Below are 16,907 nucleotides of genomic sequence, written 5' to 3' on the forward strand. Positions count from 1 at the left end.
TGAGGTACCATTTCACACCCATTAAGATGACTATAATCAAACAAATAGAACACAGCAAATGGTGGTGAAGATATGGAGAAATTAGAATCATTGCGTATTGTTGGTAAGAAAGTAAAACAGTGCAGCCTCTGTGATAAACAGTATGGATGCTCCTCAAAAACTTAAGCAAAACTCTCATGTCATCCAGTAACTCCATTTCTTTGCATATAGTCTAAAAAATTGAAAGCAGAGCCTTGGACAGGTATTTGTATACTAGTGATGATAGCATGATTATTCAAAAATAGTTAAAAGTAGAAACAGCACAAATGTCTATCAGTAGATAAATGGATAAATAAAATGTGGTCTATATGAACAACAGAATATTATTCAGCCTAATAAGTGAAATAAGCCAGATGCAAAAGAACAAATATATAATCGCACTTATAATAGGTACCTAGAACTGTCAAATTCATGGAGACAGATAATGTAATAAGGTTACCATGGGCTAGGAGGAAGTTATTGCTTAATGGTACAGAGTTTTAATTTCAGAAGATGAAAGAGGTCTGGAGATGGACAGCAGTGATGGTTACACAACAATGTGAACATATTTGATGCCAATGAACTGTACACATAAAAATGGATAAAAAGATAAATTTTATGTCATGTGTGTTTTCCCACATTAAATATATTGTCATAAATAAGTACATCTCTTGACAAGTAGTGCAAGCAGTGTATGCCTTTTATGGGCTTCCAAATTTTGTGTCAGTGGGGCTTTCTACATTTCTTATTTCTGAATACCACATATTCATCTACTTCCTGTTCTTGGATTCATGTTACTTATTCTCCAAGAGACCCACCAAAGGCCCTGGCTAGGCTGCAACCCTGTTCCTGATAAAAAGCAACTGTGAGATGATAAATGTATTTTGCTTTAAGCTACTAAATTTGGGGTAATTTCTTATACACAGATAATTAATATCCAAGGATCCAATGTATATATATATTTTTTTTTTCTTTTTTTTTGTGGTACGCGGGGCTCTCACTGTTGTGGCCTCTTCCGTTGCAGAGCACAGGCTCTGGATGCGCAGGCTCAGCGGCCATGACTCACGGGCCCAGCCGCTCTGCGACATGTGGGATCTTCCCGGATCGGGGCACGAACCCGTGTCCCCTGCATTGGCAGGCGGACTCTCAACCATTGCACAACCAGGGAAGCCCCCAATGCATATTTGAAAAGCAGCTCAACATCATTATTTATTAGGAATAACCAAAATAAGAAACCACTACTCACGTATCAGAATGGTTAAAATTAGTGATAAACTTCTGACGCTACTACATATATTGATAAACACTTGAACTAATAGAAATTATCATCATTGCTGGTGGGAGTGTAAATTAGTATAATCACTTTGGAAGTCAGATTGAATATTTGTATTCTCTAAAATCCAGTAATTCCACCCTAGGAATATACCTCAAACGAAAGAAATGGGAATGTGCAGAAGAGACATATGTTGTTGCTTATGTCCGTGTTGTCTTTATTCATAACATTAAAAAGAAAAAAAGCAACTTTATGCCAGGGTTAAAAGCAAAATATAAACACAATGACACAATAAACTTGCGAAAAAATTCACAGTTAAAAAGAAAGATTGGTGAGGAAGCTTTTTATAACGTTCATAAACAGGAAAATTTGAATCGTATGATTTAAAATAAAATAATGGTTGCTTTGAGAGGAGGCACAAAAAGGGGATGTCAGATGCATAAGGGGTCCTGCCAGGTCTTCAAAGTGTGGATTTCCTAACTTCTGTGGAGGTCACACAGTGCCCACCCTCCTTCAGTTCAACAGGATGCACATTTGGGTTCTGGGAACTTTTCTCTATGTGCCTTATAAGTCTCCAAAAAATAATAGACAATACTTAACAAGAGGGGAAAATAGTTTCTCCTACCATTCTACTTTAAGGGGAGAAACTTGTTTTCACTACTTGTTTTAGCTACATCAGCCATTTGTTAAGAAGACAATTCTTTCAGATTTTGACAATAGACTGACTGCATGCCTTTGTTTCACGATTGTCAGTTTTCACATTTTTTGGGGATAATTACAGATATTTTAGTAGAAATTTAGGAGAAGTTTACCAGAAGTTGCTAGCTTATAAAGAAAATACTTTATTATTATATTCTTTCTATAATATTGTTATCTATTTAATAGTTTAAGATATTGAAAATAATATTGAGTGGTAAAGTGAATATAAATAAGATGGTACTATTTCCATATATTACTAAAAGTTTTTAAAATTATAAAATGTCAAATTCTATAAGATACAGTAAAACTCATATGCTACATATTACTTTTATAAATTAGTGGTGACAGTAATTCGTAGGGCTCTTCGTGTAAAACAATGGAGCACATTTTAAGGACTGTAATTAATTCCATTTAATTTGAGAACAACTGAATTTTAACCAGTTAGTATGCTGTTACATAAGTTATTTACCTTAAAAATTAAGATAATGACAGAAGACTGAAGGGTAAGTATGAATAGAAAAGTAGAAAAAAATAATCAAATAAACAAACATAAATAAATAATAAAGGGACATGTGGAAGATAAATAAAACTCATGAGTCCAAATTTAAATGTACAGAATTACTGAATTTAGTAAAATATGAAAGGGAAAATTGATGATAGAACCCATAGAGTGGTGCTGGGAAAGAGGAGTTAATAAGGAACTGTGGTTGGATATTGTTTCCTTTCTGAAATTTCCAAATTCAAAGAAGTTAGATATTACATTTATAATGCAAAGATAAATGTTCACCATGCATTTTCAGTGAATGGGATGCACTTTTCCTGGTTGATGGTGTTGAGGACAGAAAATATGAGAGAAGAGGATTACTTGGGACCAGATTTGGAGAAATTAAGCAAAAGTCACTTTTACTATTGCTAAAAAATGACCGCTACCATTACTTTGTTCTCTGCTTTGATTCTTATGTCTGTATGCCTCTGGCCAAATGTCTTATCAGTCTTCTGAACATTCCTGGTAGCGTGAGGACAAGACCACTCTCAGCTTGCTTTCAGCAGCCATAAGATGAAGAGTAAAGAGACATGCAGTTCTGTTCCAGCATTGCCACAGTCTAGCTGAGTGACCTTGAGTATAAATGTCCTACTTCTTCCTTTATTCTCTAAAAAAATGAATGCATTAGAATGGTTCATTTCCACAAATTTTTTTTCTTGACCAGTGTAAAATTTCACTAACCAAATAAACCTTAGTCGTATTAATTTATTACTTTTATAACTCTGATTCTGTAAACTATGTTTTCTAGTTAATAGCAAGTGGAAGCTTATTTACAAATATTAAGAAACTCCCTAGAGACTGTAGTTATAATGATAATTGGCACAGAAATTTGAATTAAGTTGATCATTATATCCAAAGGTAGCTGGTTTACTAACAGTTTGATGATTTACTATCTTTCTGAGATGGCACTTACTCAGGCAAGTTTAATATTATCTTCATGAATTGCACAGATTTACCCTCAATTTTAGACATTTTAATTTATTTCTGTCATAGTGCAGGATTTATTTTTTTACAACTTTACAGTTAACCTAATGAAGCAGGTTGATTTTAAGCTGTAACTAATTGAGAGAAGTATTATTATAATTCATGTGCATAGGACCTCTCTAAAATACAGTAATCTATTTAGCAATTTTCAATCCAGTTTATAGTTCATTCTCTGCTGGGTAGTTTATACTGAGACACACATATGCAGCTATGGGACACAGACTAAAATCATTTGCCAGGGTTTTATAATTAAAATGACAAATTGCACATCACGCTCTAGAAGCATAACCTGCTAGTTTAGAAGTTGTGATCTCTGTGTTTGATTGGTCCCTTGCAGAGACTTTCACTCATATTTTTAAAAAATGCTTTGACATGTAAACAAATTTCCTAATTACCTAATTTTACATAGTTTTTTTTAAAGGGCTTCTGCATATATTGTCTTATTTGGGGTAACCAGGGAAACCTGAGAGAGATAATTTAGAGATTAAAAACATCATTGGGGGAGAGATAAACTAGGAGTTTGGGATTAGCAGATACAAACTACTATATATGAAATATGTAAACAACAAGGTCCTACTGGATAGCACAGGGAACTATATTCAAGATCTTGAATAAACTACAATGAAAAAGAATATGAAAAAGAATATATATATGTGTATATATATATACATATATATTTATATGAATCACTTTGCTGTACACCAGAAACTAATATGACATTGTAAATTAACTATACTTCAGTTTTTAAAAAAGGCATTTTCTGAGGCTATGGGATGTAGTAGGGGCCTGTGTCCAGAGTAAATGCTGTATGGAACTGGGCAGAACACTGCTGGGCACCCTTCCCAAGCACAAAACCCCTCTATGTCTCCTGCCTCTTGTTTGTAGAAAAGCTGAAGTCTCCCAGGCCTCTCAGAGTCACAAAAGAGAGGCATGAGCAGTTAATGATTAGGACAATAGTCATAGAACTCAGTATCTGATGAAATAATGGTAAATAATTAACTCTATTGTTCATAATAATCTATATCTTTTGGGCATCAGAATAATTATAGCTTGCTCTGCCAATATAGGTGAGCAGGCAAATAAAATCATCAGCAAAGAGATGCTACATTACCATGTTGACATCTTTCATTCTAAGGCCTCAACAGATTCCCTGTCTCAGCATGAAGTGTTTACAGAAGATGGACCTTTGCCCCTAATCCCATAGAAATGGAATGATGTCTGACAGTGGGGATTTGTAAGCAGTTCTTTTACCTTTTTTCTGTTTGTTTATCTCTGTTTTCCTTAAACCTTAATCATAAAAGTAAGACCACTAGGTAACATTTAACCTAACTCCTGATCTCTGTTCTACTGAATGTACACAATACCTTGTCTAACTTGTTGATTCCTTTCCTGGATTAGAAGGAGTAAGAATGAAGATTTATGTAGTTAAGGAATGACTGACTCTCTACCCCTAGCTTCCCCTTAGCAAATTTACAGGCAGACCCTGTGGGCCCATGGAGACCACACGAGCAAGAGAACATCCAAAGAAAGATCTGAAGTCATCAGCCTGCACACAGTAGAAAATGATGGAGAACCTAACCTTCTGCCTCAATGATTAACTGAGATTACTTCCCCCTTTGCCTTTAAAAATAGTCATGGCAGAGAAGAACCTTCAGAGTTGGTCTCTCGACATGAGTCCACCTTCTCCCCAGATTGCCAGCTTTTCTAAATTAAGCACCTTTCCTTTCTACCAACACTTGCCCCTTGATTATTGTTTTTTTGTTTTTGTTTGTTTGGTTTTTTGTTTGTTTGTTTGTTTGTAGTATGCAGGCCTCTTACCATTGTGACCTCTCCCACTGCAGAGCACAGGCTCCGGATACGCAGGCTCAGCGGCCACAGCTCACAGGCCCAGCTGCTCCACGGCATGTGGGATCTTCCTGGACCGGGGTACAAACCCGTGTCCCCTGCATCGGCAGGAGGACTCTCAACCACTGCGCCACCAGGGAGGCCTGATTATTGTTTTTTGAGTGGCAAGCAGCTGAACCTGAGTTCAATATCATCGACAGGGATATATGTAATCCTAGGAAGGTCACAGTGGCTGAAGAACATTCATTATTTCACTCTTTCTAGAAGTGTCCTTTCATTCAGCAAGGAGCCTTATGCTTGCCACCTGAATAAGGGTAAATTTTACCTGAAAGTTCTTTTCTTCATTCACCATTCATTCATTCAGAATATATTATCTTTTATGGGACTTCTCTGGTGGTCCAGTGGTTAAGACTCTGTTTCCACTGCAGGGGGCACAGATTCAATCCCTGGTTAGGGAACTAAGACCCTGCATGCTGTGCTGCATGGCTAAAATATATATATATATATATATATATATATATATATATATATATATATATATATATATATATATATATATATATATATATATATATCATCATTTAGGTCTCTAAGCCCTAGATGAGAGGCTGGTAATGCAGAGAATAACAATGATCCCTTCTTATTTCTTATGATGTGGAGAAGAAACAAGACAGGAAATCAGATACCCTTGAGCCAGCTCCAGCTGCCAGCACAGTGGGGTTTGGATGGACAGAGACAGCCAGCCTCTTCCTCTGACTGGTCTGTAGGAGGCTGGAAGACCTGCACATTGTGCTTCCACAGTCGGTTGCAATGGCACCATTTGTGAACCTATCATTATGGCCTAAAAGTGGTGGTGGCAAAAAAATAAGGAATTAGAAGACTATGTATTAAAAATTGGCCAAATCTACATGGAATAAAAAATGTAACCAAACCATGATAGCTGGTTTCTTACATTAAAAATTTATTTGAAGGAAAATATTTAAAACTGTTGTTAAACTTTTTAAAAGAGAGTAACTATTAAATAAATTGAGTTGCTTAAAAAATGGAAATTATGAAATACAATTGAAAATTACTATAAGTTTTCATTGTTCACCATTATAAAGAACAATAGAGACAAATACAAAGATATAAAAATAGTTCAACATAGTCCTCCCTTAATGACATATTATTTTTATTACTATATTTTTTAAAATGTTTTATACATTTACCCAATTGAGAAACTTATATACAGTTTTGAGTCTCCCCTTTTCAGTGATTATATTATGCAGTATTTCTCTGTTATAAAATTCTGTGAAATAATCTTAAAAACATTATTGGCCCTTTATCTGTTATATATTTACATTGAAGACTTTAGAAAACAAAGAAAATCAAATGCTCAATTAAAAACAAAAAAAATTGAAATCATGCCAATCCAGATACTAAATATGTTCCAACTGCATGACTGTCTTTCTTTATCTCATGATTCAAGGAAACTTAAAATTTAAATTACTGTCCATTTTCTCTATTACCAAGACCCTTTTAATGCATGAACATGTTATATTACTCTCTTAACAACGTTATGATCTCATCATAAATATTGTTTTGTAACCTGAATCTTTTGCCCAAAATATATATCATGGTTATTTTCTGACTTCTCTAGTTTTTAAAAACTTGATCTTTTATTGCTGCTAATGAGAAGAAATTATACATGCATTTGTACAAATTTATATATACTGTTCATATTATTCCTTACATTATCCATGTTTTAAGAGGCTCTACAGTATGGTTTTAAACATGAAATAAAGATGCAGTATAGTTCAGAGTTATGAAAACCAACTCTGAATCCAGACTACCTGGGTCCTAATCCTTGCTCTGCCACTTACTAGCTATATGACCTTGGGCAAGTGACAACCCTCTTGTGCTGGAATTTCCTCAACAATAAAACAGAAGTGAAAATAGTACTGTAAGAGAAGAAACCAGTCTAAGTATTTCAAGCTTTGGAAATCTAATATGGAAAATTGGTTACATGATTATTGGAAGGCTGAAAAATCAATAAATGCATACCAAAGAAACCTGGAGACTAATGGTCCTAGGAAACATCTATGCCCACTAGGACTGGGGGAACAAAAGGACCTCCCACTGGAAGAACCCAGCAGAAAGCCCGTGGAGGATGGGCAATGCAGCTTGCAAACTTCCAGCACCAGCATCAAAGCATGTAATATAGAAAGATGGCCTCAAAGCTGAGAGTCTACAGGTAAATCATTGGTACAAGTCCATCTCATAGGGTTGGCGTGACACAAACAGCGCATTTATAGCAAAGCCTGGCACAGGGTGAAGAGAAGACTAAGTGCTGACTATCACTTAATTCACTTAAACCCATATCTCTCATTGTTTCCTTATTTGATTTTCTTTACCTGAATTCCAAAACCTTGTAATGAATTAGCCACAGAAAGATCATACTCTGAAATCCCAGATGATGTGGTGCAGGAACTCTAGCAGTCATTTTAGTTTGATTGTATTTACCTTTTCTTCCATAAGAATATGCTCCCATCTTAACTTCGTTTACCAAACCAGCTTTCTTGGTAAACTTCTTCCACCATCTCTGTGGGCTACATGGTCTCTTTCTACAAGAGTGCTTAAAATCCTGGAATATTTTGAAAACAAGTCGTGGCCATTATTCTAATTTGCTGCAACATAATAACTATAGAAAGAGGTCTGGAAGTGATCACATTAAACTTATGATATAGTCAGATATTGGAAGTGGATAGTGGGTGTTGAGCAGAGCAGAGCAGCATGAACCCCTTATATATTGCAGGGGTTATAATATATATATTATATATATATATATATTATATATATATATAATCAGATATGGCTTAATTTGACTTATATTTACAAATATCGCTCTGATGTCTGTTTGCAGGCTGATTTTTTTTTTTGGCGGTACGCGGGCCTCTCACCGTTGTGGCCTCTCCCATTGCAGAGCACAGGTTCCGGACGCGCAGGCTCAGCGGCCATGGCTCACAGGCCCAGCCGCTCCGCGGCTTGTGGGATCTTCCCAGACCAGGGCACAAACCTGCGTCCCCTGCATCGGCAGGAGGACTCTCAACCACTGTGCCACCAGGGAAGCCCCTAGATTTATAATTTTACTAACTGTGAAATATAATACAAAATTGATGAAAATGAAAACAAATCATGTATGCATTTGTGAAGAAGTAGTTATATAAATTAAGTTTTATAAAGCTGATGAACATTTTTTTCTTATTAAAGTGTTGGCTCTTCAAGGCCATTTAATTTTTTTTTTTTTTTCTGTTTTACAGAAGAAACACCTGGAGCTTAGATAGGTTGACTTGCCAGCCAGAGCCACAGAGGTGGTCAGGAGCAGGTTGGATTTTAAATCGAATTTACTGAATCCAGAATATTTCAATAATATATTTATGATAAACCAGGGAAATAAATAATATGCAAAACTAGATACTAGAAGAACTAATTTTTGCACATTCAATTGTGTCTATCTAAATACTTATGTAATTAAAATGGTTTCAAACTAGTGAATTATATATCAAAAAAGAATGAAAAGATATGATAGCTTTTAGATAATTAAATGAGAATTTCAATCTGAGTCTATTCCTATCATACCCTTGCATGGAAACTGAATCTTGAAATTAATATTTGTTCTTTTTAAAATAAAATTATATATATTTATGGTACAAAACATGATATTTTAATATACTGAAACATAGTGAAATGATTACTACGGTCAAGCTAATTCACATATCACCTATTCACATAAATACCATTTTTCGTGTGTGTGGTGAGAGCATCTGATACCTATTCTTTTAGCAAATTTCCAGTAACATTAACAACATTCATTGTGCTATACATTCTATCTCTAGATTTATTCATCATTCATGACTGTGACTTTGTATCCTTTGGCCAACATCTTCCCAGTTCCCCCACCTCCTTCTTCCTAGTAATCACCATTCTAATCCCCCTCTATGCATTCAAATTCTTTAGACTCCACTTGTGAGATAAGCAGTATATTTATTTCTGTGACTGGCTTATTTCACTTATCTTAATGACCTCCATGCTGATATCCTTTGTTAAGGCTGAATTGTATTCTGTTATATGTATATGCATTTATCCATTCAACAATCAGCAGACATTTAGGTTGTTTTCATATCTTGGCTATTGTGAATAATGCTGCAATGAACATAAGAGCACGGATATCTCTTCAAGCTACTGCTTTTATTTCCTTTGTGTATATACACAGAAGAAGGACTGTTAGATCATATGATAGTTCTATTTTTAATTTTAGAGGAACTTCCATACAGTTCTCCATAATGCCTGCACCAATTTGCATCCCCACCAACAGTGCACATGGGTTCCCTTTTTTCCACCTCCTTGCCAACACTTGTTATCTTTTATATTTTTGATAACAGCCATCCTAGGAGGTGTGAGGTGACATCTTATTGTGATTTTGATTTACATTAGGGCCTTTAAGACATCTCATCTCCATGTGTGCAATGCCACCTGACTGCACAGGAACCGATGATCATGCCATTGACATATGCAACAAGAGTACTGGAGTCTTTGCTTAAAGTAAACATTTGACAATGTCTTCTTAACGTTAGATATTTATCTGGTATTTATAGTATGCATGAAAGAGTATAGAGACAGTATTTCCTTGGATATTATAAATAATCATATTTGGATCTTTTGATTTTCAAATAACATTTCTATATGAGATATAATCATTTACATCTTGCACTGTACACAACCAAGAGAGACACATGATAAGGATTTCCCCCTCCCTGATTTTGTAGAGCCTTTACCTTGAAAAATTTGGCCTTTAATTAATCTCTTAAAACTCTGTAAACAGAGTGGTGCTCTTTTAGCCCCGGGCCACAGATGGCTACTTGTCTGAGGCCTGTTAGGAACAAAGCCACACAGCAGAAGGTGAGTGGCAGGCAAGCTAGTGAAGCTTCACCTGCTGTTCCCCGTCGCTGGCATTACCGCCTGAACCAATGCTCACATTACTGCCTGAACCAACCCCCATCACGTGCATTACCGCCTGAACAATTCCCCCCTCCCCCGTCCGTGGAAAAATTGTCTTCCACGAAACCAGTCCCTGGTGCCAAAAATTTGGGAACCACTGCACTAAGGGATTGAGATATAATTTCACTTGATTATAGAAACTATCCTTAATCTTGGTTTGAAATATAATTATTCCATGAGCTCCCCTTTGCTTCTTGACTCTTGCTGTTTTATTCTTCACTTGATTGCTTTTAATTATGTTACATATTTACTGTTTCTCAAATCACGTTGGTTCATTTGGGAAGTCTGTATCGCAGTTTTAAAATTTTAAGTAGTATTAAGATAGCTAACGTGGTAAATTACACATACTAGGTTTGAAATAATACCTTGTTTTATTATTTTGGAAGACAGAATATGTCCTATGGCCAAATATCACTTTAAATATTATACAGATTTCATACAAAATATAAATATCAAGACTTTAATAGTTAAAAAAAAATACCTGGAGTTCTGAATATTCACAATACTTAGAATTTGAATTTAGAGTCATACTCTTTTAAAAAACATAAATAAACATAGCTTTCACTTCTTCCCTCACTTCTTGTATTGATTCATCTGTGATGGGCATAAGTGTATATGTGCACACACAGCACACACACAGGCACACACACTGCCTCATTTGCATGTAGAAAATGATGTGTTTCATTTATTCAAACAAGTCTTGCAACCTGAATGGAGTACCGTAAAGGATAAGGGGATGATAAGGGATATAAATACCCAAGTTCATGCTACTTTCTGCATTGTAGTTCCCCGAGGCATTGTGGTCTGCAGGAAACACAGACATGCACACATGCATGGAATTCCATGCAGTCAGGCACAACATCTTCAAGCCTGGCTCTGCCGAGTATGTTAACTTCCAAAATCCTATTTTTCTCATTTGTAAAATAGAAGGGATAACATGGGATTTTTGTGAGGACTCAAGTTTGCAACATACATGGAAAAGTCTATAGGAGGCCTTCCACACTGTGGGAGCTGAGTAAATGTTATTTGTTGTATTTTTTAATCTCTTTTTTAGTGTGACTTTAATTGTGTATGTATGTGTGCATGTATTGTTTAACTGTGTATTTGTTTGTATTGTATGAGGTTTCTTTTTTCTTGAAAATCACTCCTTCTCTATAGTTTAGTAATGGGAAGATACATTATATGTAGTTGAATGGTTTAGTCTCCACCTAGAGAGAGGGAAAACCTTTTAAAGTGACATCAAGTCCTTGTGCTAAGAAAGAAGCACATGAGGGTTTTGCCTATAGAGGGTGAAGAATGGGGGCTGTTGGCTGGCTTCATCTGGACCTGGCCTGAGAGGTACTCTGCCACAAAGAAGTGTCAGGTAAGACTTCCACCCAGAGCAACCTGGCCAAGATGCTGTGGGAATGCCCAGGAACTTCATAGGAGTGATGTGCCTGTCGACTGCACACCATCTGCTCCCCAAACCCTTTCTCATTGCATTTCAATTACCCGTGAGAGGAGCAATGCCCCGGGCATGAACCTACACCTGCCCTTCAATGGTTGTTCTAAAAACTCCCCAGGACACTTGAACACATGAGCCCTCCATGTTCAGGGACCATGAAGAGAAGGCACCCAATCATAGCATGGGGGCAAATTAGGCATGGAAAAATCTTCTTAAGCTGGGTTAGTGAGAAGACAATACAAGAATTGCACCAATCAGTCCAATAAATATCAACCATATACAAGGTTAATATTAATAATTATTTATTTGTAATCTATGCGTTGTAAGGAGTGACCACAGTATCATTCATTTTCTCCCCATATAAATATACATTTGACTTAAGCTTTCAAGATAAATAATTATTTCATTTACATTTTATTATGAAAAATTTAAATGTAAATAATATTATTTATATATATTTTATATATATATATATATATATATATATATATATATGTGATAGAAAGCTCTTCTATTTCCTTTTTGTTCCTATAGACTGGTCATCATATCCATGTGGATCCTTTCATTGCCAAAGATGAAAATATATATACATGTGTGTGTGTTTATGAGTGTGTGCATACTAATTCTGCAATCTCTGTTGCTGTGGTTTTGCTTCTTTGCTTACATGATAATTTACAATAAAGTTCTGCTATCTCAGCAGGAATGTTCTGCTTTGATGGCTCTTGGGGACTTAAAAAATTTCATGTTATTTATCCTATAACTTCTTCTGAAGATACTATTTCCTTTAATTTTGTTTATAAACTCACATGTACCTACCTCGATTTTGAGACATCAGTCACAGAGAAGTTTTATGACATAATTCAATTTAAATAGTTCTTTTTAAAAATTCTAAACTTGTCTAAAACTCATAGTTTTGAACTGTTTTATAACTGTCCACTGCTTACAGCCTAATATGGAATATTTCCAGGGGAGGGTAAACCACAATTACCTTCTCTGTTTCAATTTTCTGTTCTTGTCAGTTACCTCTTCTTGGCTAGAGTGGAAATTCATACACATCAGAGTTGGTTCATTTGTATTCTTGTTTCCAAACATCAAATAAAGTCATCCATAAATTAATTTTATGAGCAATTAAGTTCTTCCAAGTCAGTACTTTCTAAATTGATTTCTCTTTTACAATCAAGACACAGTTTAGCTCCATTTGACAGCATTAATCACTGCACTCAAAGAGTTTGCCATTTTCTTTTTGGTTTCCCCTTTCTTTCATCATATTTTTTTATAAAAATAAAATTGGTGACAGAGAGAAGCCTTTGGAAGCGCTGGTGAAGGAGAGGGCTGATGCCAGGGCTAGAGGAAATGAGTTGTTCAGGCAAAGGGACCATGGCCATGGCAGTAGGGACACTGCTTTGTCCCCTCAGGGCCCAGCTCACTTAAGGACTGGTGGTGAGTACCCTCACATCAGCTGGTGGCACAGCCAGATACTGGACATATGGTCAGCATGTTTTAAGAATGTGAGTAAATATGACTTTAGGGTAAAGATTTGGCCTCTCTATATGTCTCCTTATGGTCATTTGGAAGAAATCCTCACAGAAGATAAACAGCTTTAATCTAAGTGCTTCCAAACAATGCTAGAAGAAAAGAAGTGTGAGCGGATGGGTTCCATCAAACTGTGTGTCTGTTTTAGTAAATGTAACCATGACTGATCCAAGCAAAAGCAGAAAGATAAGCATTACTTCAAAAGGTTGCTGTGGAGATGATGAGAGGCTAGCAGAGGGCCTGCTGCACAGTGAGCCTCCAATGCTGGGGAGGAATCATGTTCATGACCATGATTATATGGCTGCCTGTATCAAGAGTTTACCCACAGTAGCCTTGTCTCAGGTTTTACTTCCATTCTTGTTTCATTGTATCCCTGTTTCTTACTTCTCTCCTTTCTAAGAAATTTGTGTGGTCAAGATTAATAAAACCTTCTCCTGATCCCCAGGGAGGGAAGATGGGAACATCCAAGGAGTAGGTCAGCTGTTGGAATTCTATGTCCCAACATAGAGTTCCCCGTGGTCACCAACTAAAATCAGGCAAATATGTGGAGCCAACACTAGAGTATGTCAAAAGCTTAGATCAATTTACTGAAGAAGGCAAAGATGAAATTCATTGTCAAAACAGAGCTTCAGTGACATATAATGATGCTGAGAAACGAACAAATCAGATACATGAAAAGAAAAAAAAAAGAAAGAAAAACAGCACTTAAGGATGAGTGCCCAGATGTCACTGATGAGAAAGCATTAATAGTGTGAGAGAGAGCTTGTGAAAGTCAGTAGACAAGGATGGTGGCAATGAGAGAGGAGACCCATGCACTGCCTCCAACTTGCTCTTATGTTCATGCTGGGCCATGATATTTGGCATGGGGCACAAAGCACTCCATTTTCTCCGCTCTTTTTCCTAGATTGGGTGAGGCTAGAAACTCTCCAGTTTCTAGCCTTCTAGACTACATTGTCCAACTCAGTAGGCACTAGCCACATATGGCCCATGAACATTTAAAATGTCAGGAGTCTAAATAAAGATGTGCTATGCATATAGCATACACACGATAGTTTCAAGACTTAGTGTTACCGAGTCCAATCTCTTTCTGCTCACTACACGACAGGCCAATAAATTGGGAGACAAGTAGTTGGGAGAAGGGATGACGACTTTATTCCGAAAACCAGTGGACCGAGAAGATGGTGGACTAGTGTCCTAAGGAATCATCTTACCCCAGTCATAAACCAGGCTTTTTTCACACTAAAAGGGGAGAGGCTGTGGCTCGTTGTTACAAACTTCTTGGTGTTGAATCCTTTGTTATTGAAGCTGTCCACATAGGTCATGTCATGATACTCCTGCAAACCTCCAACAAGACCAATGTTATTCTCTGTTCTACAACTTCTTCTCTCTATAGGAAGGGAAAAGTGTTATACCTTTAAAGGTCAGAGCCTTGAGAATGGGCTATCCTGTATATTTCAGGCTATGGGCAACATTCTTAACTCAAAGCAGAAATAATAGAATACAAGGGTTAAAGTAAAATAAACATATCTAATATGGGGTCAGATTGGTTCTTAGCTATTACATTAGCACACAGAAAAAGAATGTGCAATATCTCATTAACCATTTTTAATATTATTTACATGTTGAAATGATAATATTGTGGATGCTTTGTACTGAATAAAATATATTATTGAAATTAGTTTCACCTGTTTCTCTTCACTTTTCAAATGTGCCTACTCTAGACAAACTTTTATTTCTGACTAGCATTATTTTTCTGTTGTGTAGAACTGCTCTGGAGACCTGGCTATACTCTAGCAGGTTCTTACACAACCACTCTCCTCACCCAGACTCTCTAATGTTCACAGAGTATTAGGGTTGACTATGGTGACATCAGGGGAGCAGTATTTGTCTTAAGACATTCCTGCTCAGGTGCTCTGGGTCTGGTGTTCAGGTAATCCCTTGGGATGTGGTCTTCAGGGTGTGATACAGGTTAGACTGGAAAACCCATGTATAGAAAAAAAGACATTTCACTGAGGTGAAATGGGCCATACATTTTCCATTCTAAAATTTTATTCATTAGCCCAGGTGCAGCTTTTTCACAAATTTAGATTTAACCCTCAAAGCAGTGCTATGAGTTTGATACTATCATTTACATTTTACATACGACAAGACTTGCCCTACCAGGAGCTCAGTACCTTGTCTTGCTCAAAGTTCCAATTTAAGAAGCGGAGCTGGGATTTGAATAGAGTTCTGTCCTGACCTCAGTGCCGCAGGTCTCTGCAGGTGCTTACTTCACTGGCTCGGGAGTACAAAAGAACAGTATCCACAAAGTGAATAAACTGCTATTTCTCCTTGAAAGGATTGCAAAAGGACTCCATAGGTCTCCAAATCCATATGTGTCTTAATCTAGATTTCAAACTATCTCCTGATACTAACTTTGTTCAGTATGTACTATTAAATGAAAGGATCAGAATGTCTGGAGAGCTTCTGGTCTTAAAGAAAAAAATTTATCCAAGTAAATTTCAATACGTAACCTTGTTTTGAATAAACATTCAGTGAACAGTCTAGGCAAATTGTGATGGCAATAGTCCTTCAGCAAACATTAAGTGATTTCTGTATTAAGTAGTAAAGAAACAAAGAAGATTAAGAAACAGTTTTTATTCTCTCAAAATGAACAGATTGTGGAAGAAGGAGAGGTGACTGTAATGGATTTTGGTAAATATCATGGTATATATGAATTTGAAAAGTCACAAAAAGCAGAATTATTGACATCTACTGAGGAGGATAGAAAATGCATCTTGGAAGAGCATTCGCTTTGGGACTTGAAAGAAGAAAGAGTACCTGTAACAAGACACAGAGATGTGAAACTGCAATGTACAATCAGAAACAATAGAGGTTGATAATACCTTTTATCCTACCAATGAATCTGGAGGGAAGTACGGGCTGGTATTAGAAGAGTCTCAAAAAAGTATGGAAGGGAGAGGGTGATGACACAGTGGACCAATGGATTGTGAGCAACTTAGGGTCTCTGAACAACTGGGTTGTGGGCTTTTCTTTGTTCACACTCAGCTGCTAAATTACAACAGCAAAAAGGCAGTGGGTGGTCAATACTGTGATGAAAATTTATACTCTGAAAGCAAGATAAAGATGAGGAGGCCAGGTGTTTAAGATTTTTAGCAAAAAGGTGGTTTTCTTGACATTCCAAGGAGTTAAAACTTGAAAAGAAGTTAAGAATAAACTAAAAAAATAGAGAATGGATATGGTCAAGGACCTGAGAAACTGTATGCCCTCATTGCACAAGTAGGGTGGGTAAAATGCAGGACAGATCGGGAAGAATGTGTGGATGGGTTTACAAATTGCTTATTGAAATTAATATTTTATTGATTTAGTGGTTTTAAATTTTCATCCTAAAACATCCATAAGGTAACATTGTTAAGTAGTATAAACTTAAAATTCAAAATGTTACAAGGGTTGTATTTTTCCATAAACTTATGAGGGGCAAAATAACTTAAAAATACAAATAATAATTATCTGGCATTGTGATATATCTG

This window comes from Delphinus delphis, chromosome 9 (assembly GCF_949987515.2).
Source record: "Delphinus delphis chromosome 9, mDelDel1.2, whole genome shotgun sequence".
In the NCBI taxonomy this organism is placed as follows: Eukaryota; Metazoa; Chordata; class Mammalia; order Artiodactyla; family Delphinidae; genus Delphinus; species Delphinus delphis.